Source organism: Lipotes vexillifer, unplaced genomic scaffold, assembly GCF_000442215.2.
Source record: "Lipotes vexillifer unplaced genomic scaffold, Lipotes_vexillifer_v1.1 scaffold1529, whole genome shotgun sequence".
In the NCBI taxonomy this organism is placed as follows: domain Eukaryota; kingdom Metazoa; phylum Chordata; class Mammalia; order Artiodactyla; family Lipotidae; genus Lipotes; species Lipotes vexillifer.
Window position 1 is genome coordinate 696,772 of NW_006784325.1, and position 12,419 is coordinate 709,190.

The following is a 12,419-nucleotide window of genomic DNA, read 5'->3' on the forward strand; positions in this document are numbered from 1 at the left end:
TTATTTACTATTATTTTGATTCATTTGGAAAAAAATAATTTCCTTTACAAATTAAGGGAAATTATGTTCCAAATGTTCCAAACTTTTAGGAAACGATTGGAGAAAGTATTCAACTGTCAATGATAGGTATGTTCATAGTAGAACATAAAGATTTTTTAATCTGTGTAAATAAATGTAATAATCAGGATAACAATAAGGATTACATCATAAGACCTGCAGGGATATTTAGGTGTTATCTTCGTTTCTGTACTATAAAGTATGTTTTGTGTAGTTTTGCGTATTCTTGTGAATGCCACATTTGATAGATAAATTAGCTAGATAACAATACCGTTTTCCAGGGGTTTCTACTCTGCAGAGAGACATTCTTATTTAAAAATACAACTTCTTACTAGAATAATATGGCATTAAAATGCATTTCCATACTTTAAACCTTTTATTTTGTATCCTTTGTAAATGGTCCTGAAAGCTACCTCTTTAGTTATATAATCAATGTAGTGCACGTTTCATGTGATTGTGTATCTGCAATCTGTTCTGCCTTCTCTGGTTAGAACACCTTGATTTCCTTTAAGAGAATTCACAGTGTATGCAGTCATGATGGGACCATCATTCAAGGTGCCCTGCCAGGAGCTGGCTGAGATAGTTCAGAATATAAATTTTTAATGGACTCCTTAGTACAGAAAATCAAACTTAGCTTTTGTTCTCAGGTAGCATCTTACTGCTAGTATTAATTAGTTCCTTCTATATAGATTACACAGAATAGCTTTAGTTATTGTCCCTTTTTAATCCTAGTTCACTTCTCTGTTAATTTGAACTATCTTGTATCCTTTCAGTACATTTAAGTGATACCTTTAAGTGATGCTGCTGAAATGTGTATGTATAGCTATAGATTCAGGATGGTGAAAAGTCATTCTACCAGTTGCTTACTTACAAAGTCAGTTGTTTCACAGCTTCACCAATTACCTTATGTGAATGAGCATTAATCTGAAAATTAGGTTAGGCTATCTTGGAGGAATATGAGGATTCAAAACTGCAAATATTTCTGAAACACCCACTACTTTGTGCTCTTTACTTCAGTGGGGGATCCCATCTCTTACCCAAAGAAACTGCATCTTCCTTGAAGGACGTAGTCAATGATTTCTGAATCCCAAGTCCTTATGTGTTCAGCTCATTATTATTATCCAATGTCAATAGACCTGGGGTGAAGAATGATGATTTACAGAAGGGAAGAGAAAGCTTGCATAAGGAAAGAATTTCAGATATCTGCTACAGTCTATCCCTTAAACCTGGAAAATATGAATATGTATTTTGTCATTGATGTTCCAAGGAAGATGTATACACAAAATAAAGAATAAACACATATTCTGTTTCCTACTATCCAGGGTCAATTAGATTTTAAAGGTGCTGTATTGTGTGATGCAAATCCACATTCAGCCTCTCCCAGTAGAAGCCAGAGATGTCAGCATAATGTTGAAGGCATAAATCAAATACTGTGTGAAAGGATAATGATGGATCGGGTCTGATTTTAAATGAAATGGAAAATTTTCCAGATAAATGAAACTTAACAAAAATCAATAGATCAGCAACCAGTAAAAAAAATAGGAAAGTTAAAAATTGAATTTCTGGCTTGAAAATCTACCTAGTTCCTCTAACTCTGCCCCAGCCCCAGAAAAGAAAAAGGTTCCAGAGACTTTCAGTAATAGTTGGTAATTTTCAGGAAAGTTAAAGGAAAGATAATTTAAACATTTTACAGTATTTCACAGGAAGTAGACATTTTGGGGGGAAATGACAAAGTCATTTGTGAACATAGATTTAAAAATCCTAAATGGAATTATTGCAAAAATCCATCTAGTAATGTAGAGTTTTTATTTTTTTAAGTCATGACATTATTAAGTGTAGCAGACTGTTAGTAGTGAACCCAATATTTCTTCATTACCAACAGTATCATTGTATTTTTCATAATGGTGATGTGCTCGGCTAAAAAGCTGCATTTCTCCATTCTTTTTGTAGCTAAGTGTGATCATGCTGCTAATTCTGAGTAATGAAATGGACATAGAAGTTACCGAGAGGGATAATGGGAAGGTTTTTCAAAAGGAAAACAAGTGGGGAAAGCCCCCTAGTGTGTTTTCACCTTTTCTTTTTAATATGCACCATGCTGGATGTTTGGAGACTCAGCAGCCATCTTAGAACCTGAATTCCTCTTGAGGGTGGAAGCTGTCTGCTTGAGTGCAGTAGAGAGAGAAGAGTGATGTGGCTCTCTGGTAATGATGGAGCTGCTGTGCCAGCCCTAGACCACCAAGTCTGGGCATATTTTTACACAAAAGAGAGATGAACTGTCTTGTTCATGGCATCTTTTCTTTTTTCATTGGGAGGAGAGTTGGTTCTGTTATGTGCACCTGAACCTGATCCTAATTAAAACTCATTAGGGTGTTTGGAAGATTTAATATTAGAAAATTTTTTTGTAAAATTAACCACACTACCAGAAAGAAACCATGTGAGTATCTCAGTATGTGTAGATAAATCATTTGATGGGCTATAATACCCACAGATGATTTTAAAATGTTATTAAATTAGAGATAGAAATTAACTCCTTTAACTTTGCAAAGAGTATGTTCCGAAAACTGACAACTGTCATATTTAATGATAAAACAGTAAATGTATACCTTTAAATTAAGAAAAAGAATGCCCATCAATTTTATTGAGCAATATAATGACAGTTCTAGCCAATATGTGAGAACAGAAAGTTGTAAGGAATTGGGGTTTGAGGCAGAAGCAAAAATCGTATTGTTTGCACATGTGATTGTCTATTTAGAAAAACCAAAATAAACTACAGGCAAATATTTAAACTACAGGCTGTAAGGCAAGGAGTTGTTTTGCATAGCTCTGAGAGCTGGCAGCTTGGCTGTGAGCACAAGCAAATCTCTACAATGTCTCCACGCTCAGATTCCAGGCCCTGCTGAGGGAAACATTCTGATTTGCCCTCAAAATATCTGAAGGCAGTTTTGCACTAACTCAACCAAAAGCTTCAACCAAGCTCAGTCAGCTGAAATGCTGATCAGATTGATTCAGCCCCACCTTATCTCCCAGCCTAAGAGCTGTCATTAGAAAATATGTACCCTTTTCTGGAAGTAAATATATACTCAAATAGCAAAGAAAATTATCAGGAATATACAGGTAGCTTATATAATGAAAAGCATCATTTTGCCAAAAAGACAATCCTAAATGTGCATGCACTTAACAAGAAAGCTTCAAAATCATGCAAAAACAGAGGTAAAATGAGAAATATACTCTACCAATTTAGTTGGACACTTCAACGGATATTTCTCAGTAACATAAGTTGGAGACCAAAAATCAGCAAGGCTATAGAAGCACTGAATAATGCCATCAATAAACCAGACCTGGTAGACATGTCTAGAATATCCAACAGCAGAGTATGTATTCTTTTCAATCACATGTGAAGCATTCATCAATACAGGTCATGTCCTAAGTCATTAATCTTAACATTTTTTAAATAATTGAAACCATTCAAAATTTCTTCCATCTATAGTGCAGTTTAACAAGAAACCAATTGCAACAAGAACAGAAAAATCGACAAACACTTGGAAATTAAGCAGCACAATTCTAAGTAATTCATGGCTCCAAGAAATTTCAAGAAAAATATGGGAAATATTTTGAATTATTATATACAACATGTACAAATTAAAATACAGCATATCAAATTTTTTAAGATGCAGAAAAAGCAGTGTGTAGAGGGAAATTAATGGCACTAAATACTTACATTAGAAAAGAATAAGGGTCTCACATCAATAATCTAAAGTCCTACCTTAAGGAGCTAGGAAAAGAAGAGTAAAGCCCAGTGTAAATAGGAATGAAATAGTAAGGATAAGACCAGAAAGCAGTGAAACAAAAACAGTGGGAGGGGTAAGCAACACAAAACAAATTTGACAACTTTGATGGACTAAATTCTTGAAAGACACAAACCACCAAAACAATATGAAATGGGTAACCTGAATAGTGCTACATTTATTAAAGAAATTAAATTCATAGTTAAAATTCTCCCAACAAAGAGAAATCCAGACTCAGATCATTTCACTGGTGATTTCTATCAAACATTTAAGAAAGAAGTAATAGCCATTCTATACTAACTCTTCCAGAAAATAGATGACAAATACTTCTTAACCGATTTTATGAAATCAGTGTCACACTGATTAAAAGAAAAAACTACAATTTCTTAAAAAACTACAAATGTTCTTCATGAACATAGATGTAAAAAGCCTCAATATTAGTTAATTAAATCCAGTAATATATAAAAGGGTAATACATGAAGGCAAATTTGAGTTTATCTTGGGAATACAAAGCTGAGGCTGACTCAATATTCAAAATCCAATCACTAATTCATACCTGACCAACTAAACAATAAAAATCATATGGTCACATCAACAGGTGTAGTAAAAGCATTTGTTCAAATTCCACAGCACTCATGATAAAAAACCTGAGAAAACTGGGAATAGGAAGTAGCTTCCTCAAACTAATAAAGCACATCTGAAAAATGTCTACAGCAGGGATCCCCAACCCCCAGGGGGCACCACAGTACTAGTACTGGTCTGCGGCATGTTAGGAACTGGGCCACACAACAAGAGATGAGCAGCAGGCGAGTGAGAGTGGCTTCATCTGCTGCTCCCCATCACTCCCCATCAATCACATTACCTCCTGAAGCATCCCCTGCCCCCCGGTCCATGGAAAAATTGTCATCCGTGGAACTGGTCCCTGTTGCCAAAAAGGTTGGGGACCGCTGGTCTACAATTAATGTCATAATGGTGAATGAGTGAATAGCTTCCCTTAAGATTGAGAACAAGTCAATTATATCCGCTCTCACCACTCTATTTCAGCATTGTACTGGAAGACTTAGCTGACTGCATAAGGCAAGAAAAAGAAATTAAAAAGATACAGTTTGGAAAGAAAGAATGACAACTATCAGAAAGCATGACTGCCTTCACTCAAACTCCATTTAAAACTTTACACACACACTAAAAAAGCCACCATAACAAGTCAATTTAGCAAGACAGCAAAATGTAAAATCAATATTCAAAAATCAGTTCTATTTTTACATACTTGCAATATACAATGGAAAATTAGGGTTAAAATGCACAGCTATTTATGATAGCACCAAAAACCATGGAATAGTTAAATGTGAGTGACATGAAATGTATGCTGAGAACAATGAAGAAGGGAATAATAATGACCTGGACAATGGGAGGAGGTGCCCTGTTAATGGATTGGAAGATTCAATGTCGTTAAAGTGTCAGTGTTCTCCACACGGATTTTTAGACTCAATCCCATTCCAATAAAATTCCCAGGAAGATTTTCTGTGAAAACTGACAAACTGATTCTAAAATTTATGTGGAATAGCAAAGGGACTAGAATACTCACAATTTTGAATAGGAAAAACAAAGTTGCAAGACATATACTCTTTGATTTCCAGGCCTGTCATTAAGCTACAGCAGCTATGACAGTGTGGTATTGTGAAAGGACAGACATATAGATTAGTGAAGCAGAAGAGACTCCTGAATAAAACTACACACTACATAGTGAACCGATTTTTGTCAAAATTACAAAATCAATTCATTGGAAAGAGAATAGTCTTTACAAAGAAAATGGTGCTGAAACACTTGCACATCTGTTTGAGAAAATATGTATCTTGGTCTATACTTACACCATATACAAAAATTAAGTTTTTGAGGAATATACTAGAGGTTGAGCTTCCAGCTAAAGGGCTGATGGTGAGCATTTAATATATTTAATTTTACATCTAAGACTAAAATGAGGGTTGAGCAAAGATGGAAGAATACTATATAAAGATATTTTCTGGTAAAGTAAGAATATGAAGTGAGCATAAGAATAGGAAAGAGGGTTGGGGGAAGTAAGATACTGCCATTGATATTAGGAAAGCAAAGGACACCACTTTAACTGTTAGGCTGATAATAACAGATGGAGAAAAGTGGGATTCAGGGCACTATAAGAAGATATAAAAGTAACAACTGGGACAATATGAAGCCTAAATTACAAAAAATTATTTGAAAGAACAAAGAACCACACAGAAGAAAAAAGTAAATATAAATAGGTTACACTGAAATGATGGAGGGGGCCGGAGAAAAACCATTTATGGCGGGTGAATTCCAACTGATAAATGTAGAAGAAATGATGAAATTAGAAAATTGTCATTAGGCAGCCACTATAGTAAAGATTGTTTCAGGCAGGAATTAATACTAAAACTTGTAAGGAAAAGCATTATGAGGAACAAATATTAGTCTCAAAGTATTTTCCCCTCAGATACTTCTTAATTACAAAAATAGTAATGTTAGATTGAGAAATTTCAGAAATTAGGAAATATTTTTACATAAATGATGGTAAAATACAATGGTAAAAAGTGAAGGAAAATGTATAGCTTTAATGTAATAAGAAAAAGGTTGAAAACCAATTATCTAGCCTTCTATTTCAGGAAGCCACAAAAGAAAAGCAAATTAAACTCAGAGAAAGTAGCAGGAAGGCAATAAGGAAGAGCAGAAATTGATTAAATAGGAGCCAAATGTACAAAAGAGAAATTGCCACCGAACGTTGATTCTTTGATTAATAAAATTCACTTCTGATCAAGACAAAGCAAGACAGGGAAGCAGCCGCATAGCACAGGGAGATCAGCTCGGTGCTTTTTGACCACCTAGAGGGGTGGGATAGGGAGGGTGGGAGGGAGATGCAAGAGGGCGATATGGGGATATATGTATATGTATAGCTGATGCACTTTGATATAAAGCAGAAACTAACACACCATTGTAAAGCAATTTTACTCCAATAAAGATGTTAAAATACTGGGAAAAAAAAGAGGAAAAATAATACATTGCCAGTATCCAATATGAAATGGGATATCACAGCAGATTTTACATGAAAGTAAATAAAGTAAACGTAAAAGAAGGTTATGCAATAGGCAAACACATTTGACAGTTTAGATAGTAAGGACAAATTCCTTAGAAATCACAACTTAAATTGGATATAAGAAGAAATAGAAAACAAATCAGTCCTAAATCTATTGAAGAAATTGAATCCAAAATTAAAAACCTTTCCACAAAGAAAACTTGAAGTCTAGATGCCTTCCCTAGTGAATTCTTTCGAAATTTAAAGAAGAAATAATTCCAGTTCTATAAAATTTTCCAGGGAATAGAAAAAGTGAGAGAATGCTTCCCAATAATTTTTTTGAGACCTGCATGACTTTGGTGCCAAAATTCAACAAACACACTAGAAAAAAAGAAAATGTAGACATTTATTTCTCATGAACAGAGATGCAAAAGTCCTAAACAATGAATTAACAGATGGAATCTAGTGATATATAAAAATTATATCATGATCAAGTATGGTTTATTGTATCCATGCAAGGATGGTTTAATGTTAAAAAAAACAAACACCCAAAAAACAGGGGATTTCCCTGGTGGTCCAGTGGTTAAGACTCCACGCTTCCAGTGCAGGGGGCACGGGTTTGATCCCTGGTCAGGGAACTAAGATCCCACGTGCCGCGTGGTGCAGCTAAAACAAACAAACAACCCACACACACTGAGATCCATCACAGTTACAGAATAAGGGAGAAAAATCAACCTGAGATGCAGAATAAAAGTAAGTGATGAAATTAAACAGGTATTTATAGCAAAAGCTCTTAAACCTAGTAATAGAGAGGAACTTCCTTAATCTGATAAAGCATATTTACAAAAGAAATCTATCACAGACACTTCATGTTGCAAACACATCATGATTTCATTTCAGGTGAAATAATGCTCTCTCCTTGCATATAAGAATAGAAAAAAATTACACTATTACCGCTTTAATTCACCATTGGAAAGAAAGAAAGAAAACTTAGCCATTCCTATACAATATGTTTATGTACTTAGAAAACCGAAAAAAAAACCCCTGAAGATAAACTGTTAGAATTAAGTGAATTTAGCAGAGTTGCTAGGTAGAATGTCAGTATACAAAAGTCAACTGTATTTCTGTATATTACAAAACAATTAGATAATTGAACTAAAAGTACCATTGACAATAACATCAAAAATATTGAATGATTAGAAATAAGTCTAAAGAAAGGTGTGAAAAGCCTCTATACAGAAAACTGCAAAATATTGCTTGAAATTTCATAAATGAGATCTATTTTGTATTTGTGGATTGGGAGACTCAATATTGTTCTCAAACATTTCCCAGGGACTTCCCAGTGCAGTGGTTGAGAATCTGCCTGCCAATGCAGGGGACATGGGTTCGAGCCCTGATCTGGGGAGATCCCACATGCTGCAGAGCAACTAAGCCCATGCACAACTACTGAGCCTGCGCTCTACAGCCCGCAAGCCACAACTACTGAGCACGCGTGCCACAACTACTGAAGCCCACGTGTCTAGAACCCGTGCTCCACAAGAGAAACACCACAATGAGAAGCCCACAGAGCACGACGAAGAGTAGCTCACACTCACTGCAACTAGAGAAAGCCCACGCACAACAATGAAGAACCAAGGCAGCCAAAACTAACTAAATAAATTTATATTAAAAAAATTCCCAAATTGATCTATAAATTCAGTGCCATCTCAGCATCCTAGTAGATGCACATTTGTCAAAAGTAACCAGCTGATTCTGAAATTCCTGTGAAGATGCAAAGGGTGAAGCATAGCAAAGACAAAGAGGAGGAAAACTGAAGGATACACACTGAATATCGACTTATCCCATGATTAAAATAGTATGGTTTTGTGTAAAGCTAGACAAACAGAACAATGGAACAACAGATCAGAGAGCCCAGAAGCAGACCCACACATGTACCGTCATCTGATTTAAGACAGAAAGTGCCACTGTAGTGCAATGGTGAAGACTCTTCAATAAATCAGGTGAATTGGACGTCCTACGGGGTGTGTGCGGGGGGGAGTTGACACACCCATACCTCGTACCATAAGTTAAAATTATTTCCAGATTAATTGTACACTTAAATGTAAAGGGGGAAAAATAGACCTTCTAGAAGGTTACATGGGGGAAATTTTGTAGCATTTGAGAAGGCAGATCAAGTGCAAAAAAGGCAAAGCTAACATTTGGTGACTTAAGTCCAGGGTGGTCACCGTCGGGGGATAGTGACTGGAAACCAGCATGACAGAGCCTTGAACCGTGCTGGAAACGGTGAGGACACAGTATCTGCATGTATGGGAAAATCAGAGGTAAACCCTAAAGATCTGTGCACTTTATGTAACTTACAAGGATAGAAAATCAAAATCATCAAGAACTTTCACAATGTGCTTTCATTTTCTTAGACTTGTATGTCTGTTCAAGTTTTCACATGTAATATTATGTTAATTTAAAATGCTTTTGGTTAAATATCTATTTAGGTTTTTTTCAATGACAAAAATAGATAAATAGATTGATTTTTTTCCTGCTCTGCACAGAGTAGGCAATCAACAGGTCCTGAGAGGATGGATCCCTCAAATGGAGGGACACTCACTCATCTGTGATGTCAGCGTCCAGCCTGGGCCTGGGGTGTAACAAGCATGGTTACTGAGTAACGAGAACGTAGTGCGCAGCGAGACCTCCCTCCTTCTCTCCCACCCTCCGAGTCAGTGTGCTGCTGGGTGATGTGAAAACCAACACTTGGGGGCCAGATGGGAGCGGGCTAACCTCAAACCCACCCTCTACCAGTTCTGTGACTAGACCAGTGACTTAACCTCTCCGATGGGCATCTTGTCATATGGGAATGATGGCAAAATACCCACCTCACAGAGTCCCGCATGCTCAGTAAATAGACCCTGGGCTCTGAGTCCCTGTCCCCCCGACCCTGCACCTGACCTACCACCAGAGGGAACGAAGGTTTGTAGCAGGTGAAATGGGCCTTGTTTGGGCACAGCACCAATGCCCAGCCACCTTTGAGCCCGAAGCAGAAGGAAAAATCGGTAATACTCATCTCATCTTTAAAAATTTTTTTTAAATATTTTCTCTAGCAAAAAAAAAAAAAGCATTCCTAGTGCCTCTGGGTCAGTATGTTGGGAGGGTTTTCCTGTTCCCTGCCCCACCTGCATCTGCCATCTTCCAAGAAAGGAAGGACAGGTGAGTCACTCTTCCAAGCTCTTGTTTACGTTCCCTCTGTCCTTCTCATCACTCTACCCAAGACGTCACACATCCCCGCTCTTTTTCTGTCAGGCATCGGTTTCCCAAGGGTGTTCCCCAGACGGCCTGCTCCCCGTAGTTCTGTGAACCCACGAACGGCCCAAAGGACTGGTCTCCCATGGCTGCAAGCGCCCCAATATACAGACAGATTGGGCTTCGAGAAGGCTTCCTGGGGCAGTGCAGGTGGGCGAGCAACTCCCTCAGGGGGACCTCTGGGAACGAAGGTAATTCCCTGGAGGGAAGAGGGGTTCAGGGTGAAGCAGAGGTTCTTAGGAGGCTGTATCTAGATGGGCTTGCAGCCTTCCGTGGATCAGGGATTTTTAAAAATGTGTTCAGCTACTCACTATGGGGGAAAGTACATGAGTGGCCAGGACATTTCTGAAAAGGAGAAGTCCTAAGGCGGAAGTTCCCTTAGGACTAAGGGGGAAGTTCCCAGATTCTGAATGTGTTAAAAGTGAACAACGCCGGTAAGAAACAAAACGGTAAAGAAGATAGCGCGTGCAGAGTACTGACTCGTCTAATGATCTCAAACCAAAGAGGAAAGAGGGCCTGTTATTATTACAAATCATAAACTTTACCAAGAGGAGAGAAGGTACAGGATCAGTACCTTGTCCAAAGTCACACAGCTATTAAGCAATTAAGCTGGGAGTCCGCCCCAGGTAGCCTGGGTCCAGAGAGAATAGAAAATCTGGAAATAGCAGGTAAGTATGCCTTAGGGTGCTTTATGTGGTAATGATTGCATTTCAGACTAGTGAGCATGGAAGAGAGAGGCAGCCCCTATTTACGGTGGGTGTTGGATAATTACCTTTTGGCCTACCTTTTGTTGGAAGATCAGAGCTCTATTAAAAATGAAGCTTATGGGGCTTCCCTGGTGGCGCAGTGGTTGAGAGTCCGCCTGCCGATGCAGAGGACGCGGGTTCGTGACCCGGTCTGGGAGGATCCCACATGCCGCGGAGCGGTTGGGCCCGTGAGCCATGGCCGCTGAGCGCTGCGCGTACGGAGCCTGTGCTCCGCAACGGGAGAGGCCAGCCACAACAGTTGAGAGGCCCGCGTACCGCAAAAAATTTTTTAAAAAAATGAAGCTTATGGGGCTTACTTGGTGGCGCAGTGGTTGGGAGTCCGCCTGCCGATGCAGGGGACACGGGTCCGTGCCCAGGTCTGGGAAGATCCCACATGCCGCGGAGCTTCTGGGCCCGTGGGCCATGGCTGCTGGGCCCGCGCGTTCGGAACCTGTGCTCCGCAACGGGAGGGGCCGTGGCGGTGAGAGGCCCGCATACTGCAAAAAAAAAAAAAAATGAAGCTTATGAAGAGTTTCCCCTGATTTAGAATATTTGGAATTATTATGTGCTTAAGTTAAGAATGTATGCTTTTGAGCCTGACAGTTAAAGGAGGCCACTTATTGGTTGGAAGTGTTTTAAATGCACTGGGCCCTATTTCCTTTTTAGTAACAAGGGAACATAACTCGCTCAGAGGTGGCTTGGGAGGCTCAAATAAGACAATGTGTGTAAACAGTAACTTCTCACCTGGCAGCCAAAAAAAGTAGCTGGTTTTATAACAATGAACTAGAATCATAAAATTTGTTGAATTACATTTAAATTTAATAACGTAGGTACTTGGCCATTTTGGTTTCCATTGAGGTTTTAACTTCATTGATGCTTCATGGGTGGAGTGCAACCAGGAATATTCTCGCTGAGCACCAGCGGTCCTGGAGAAAGGGCCTGTGATCGCATTCCCACAACAGGAGAGTTTCCTGCAGCAAATCTCCAATTTCCTCTCTGTTCACCCATATCCGCCTTAGTATACTTGGACGGTGGGGATTGCTTCCCCCAACCCTGTTGTCAGTGTTTTTTCTCTCACTTCTTGAAAAGAACCTCAAAACGAGAAAAACAGAAGATTACCTTTCTATAAAAATTAGAAAACATGGATAAGCAAAAGAAGAAAATTTAAAAGCCAAATAAAAGTAATAAAACAATAATTTTGTCACCCGGTGGCAACCAGGGTTTAACAATGTGGCATACATCATTTTGTGTCTGTACTTTTCAAATGGGCTCGTCTCACTCACATTGCTTTGTAACAGCCGTTTTTATTGTACAATGTATCACTTAGTCCGGTCAGAAAGCATTCTTTCTCCTCGCAACTACTAATTACCCTCCAGGAGCCCATCCTGTTTCTGAAGTGTGATGTGTTTAGCAATAGTCCACCAGACTCTTGGGTCGTTTCCGGATTTTCAAGTGAACAAACGCTGAAATGTTTCT

General features: G+C 38.5%; 1 protein-coding gene across 1 annotated transcript in view; it reads left to right on the forward strand.

Annotated features, from left to right (window-relative positions):
- Positions 1-12,419, forward strand: part of ZNF268 (zinc finger protein 268) — a 37,081-nt gene that overhangs the window by 22,531 nt on the left and 2,131 nt on the right. The gene's annotated exons all lie outside the window — the stretch shown is intronic.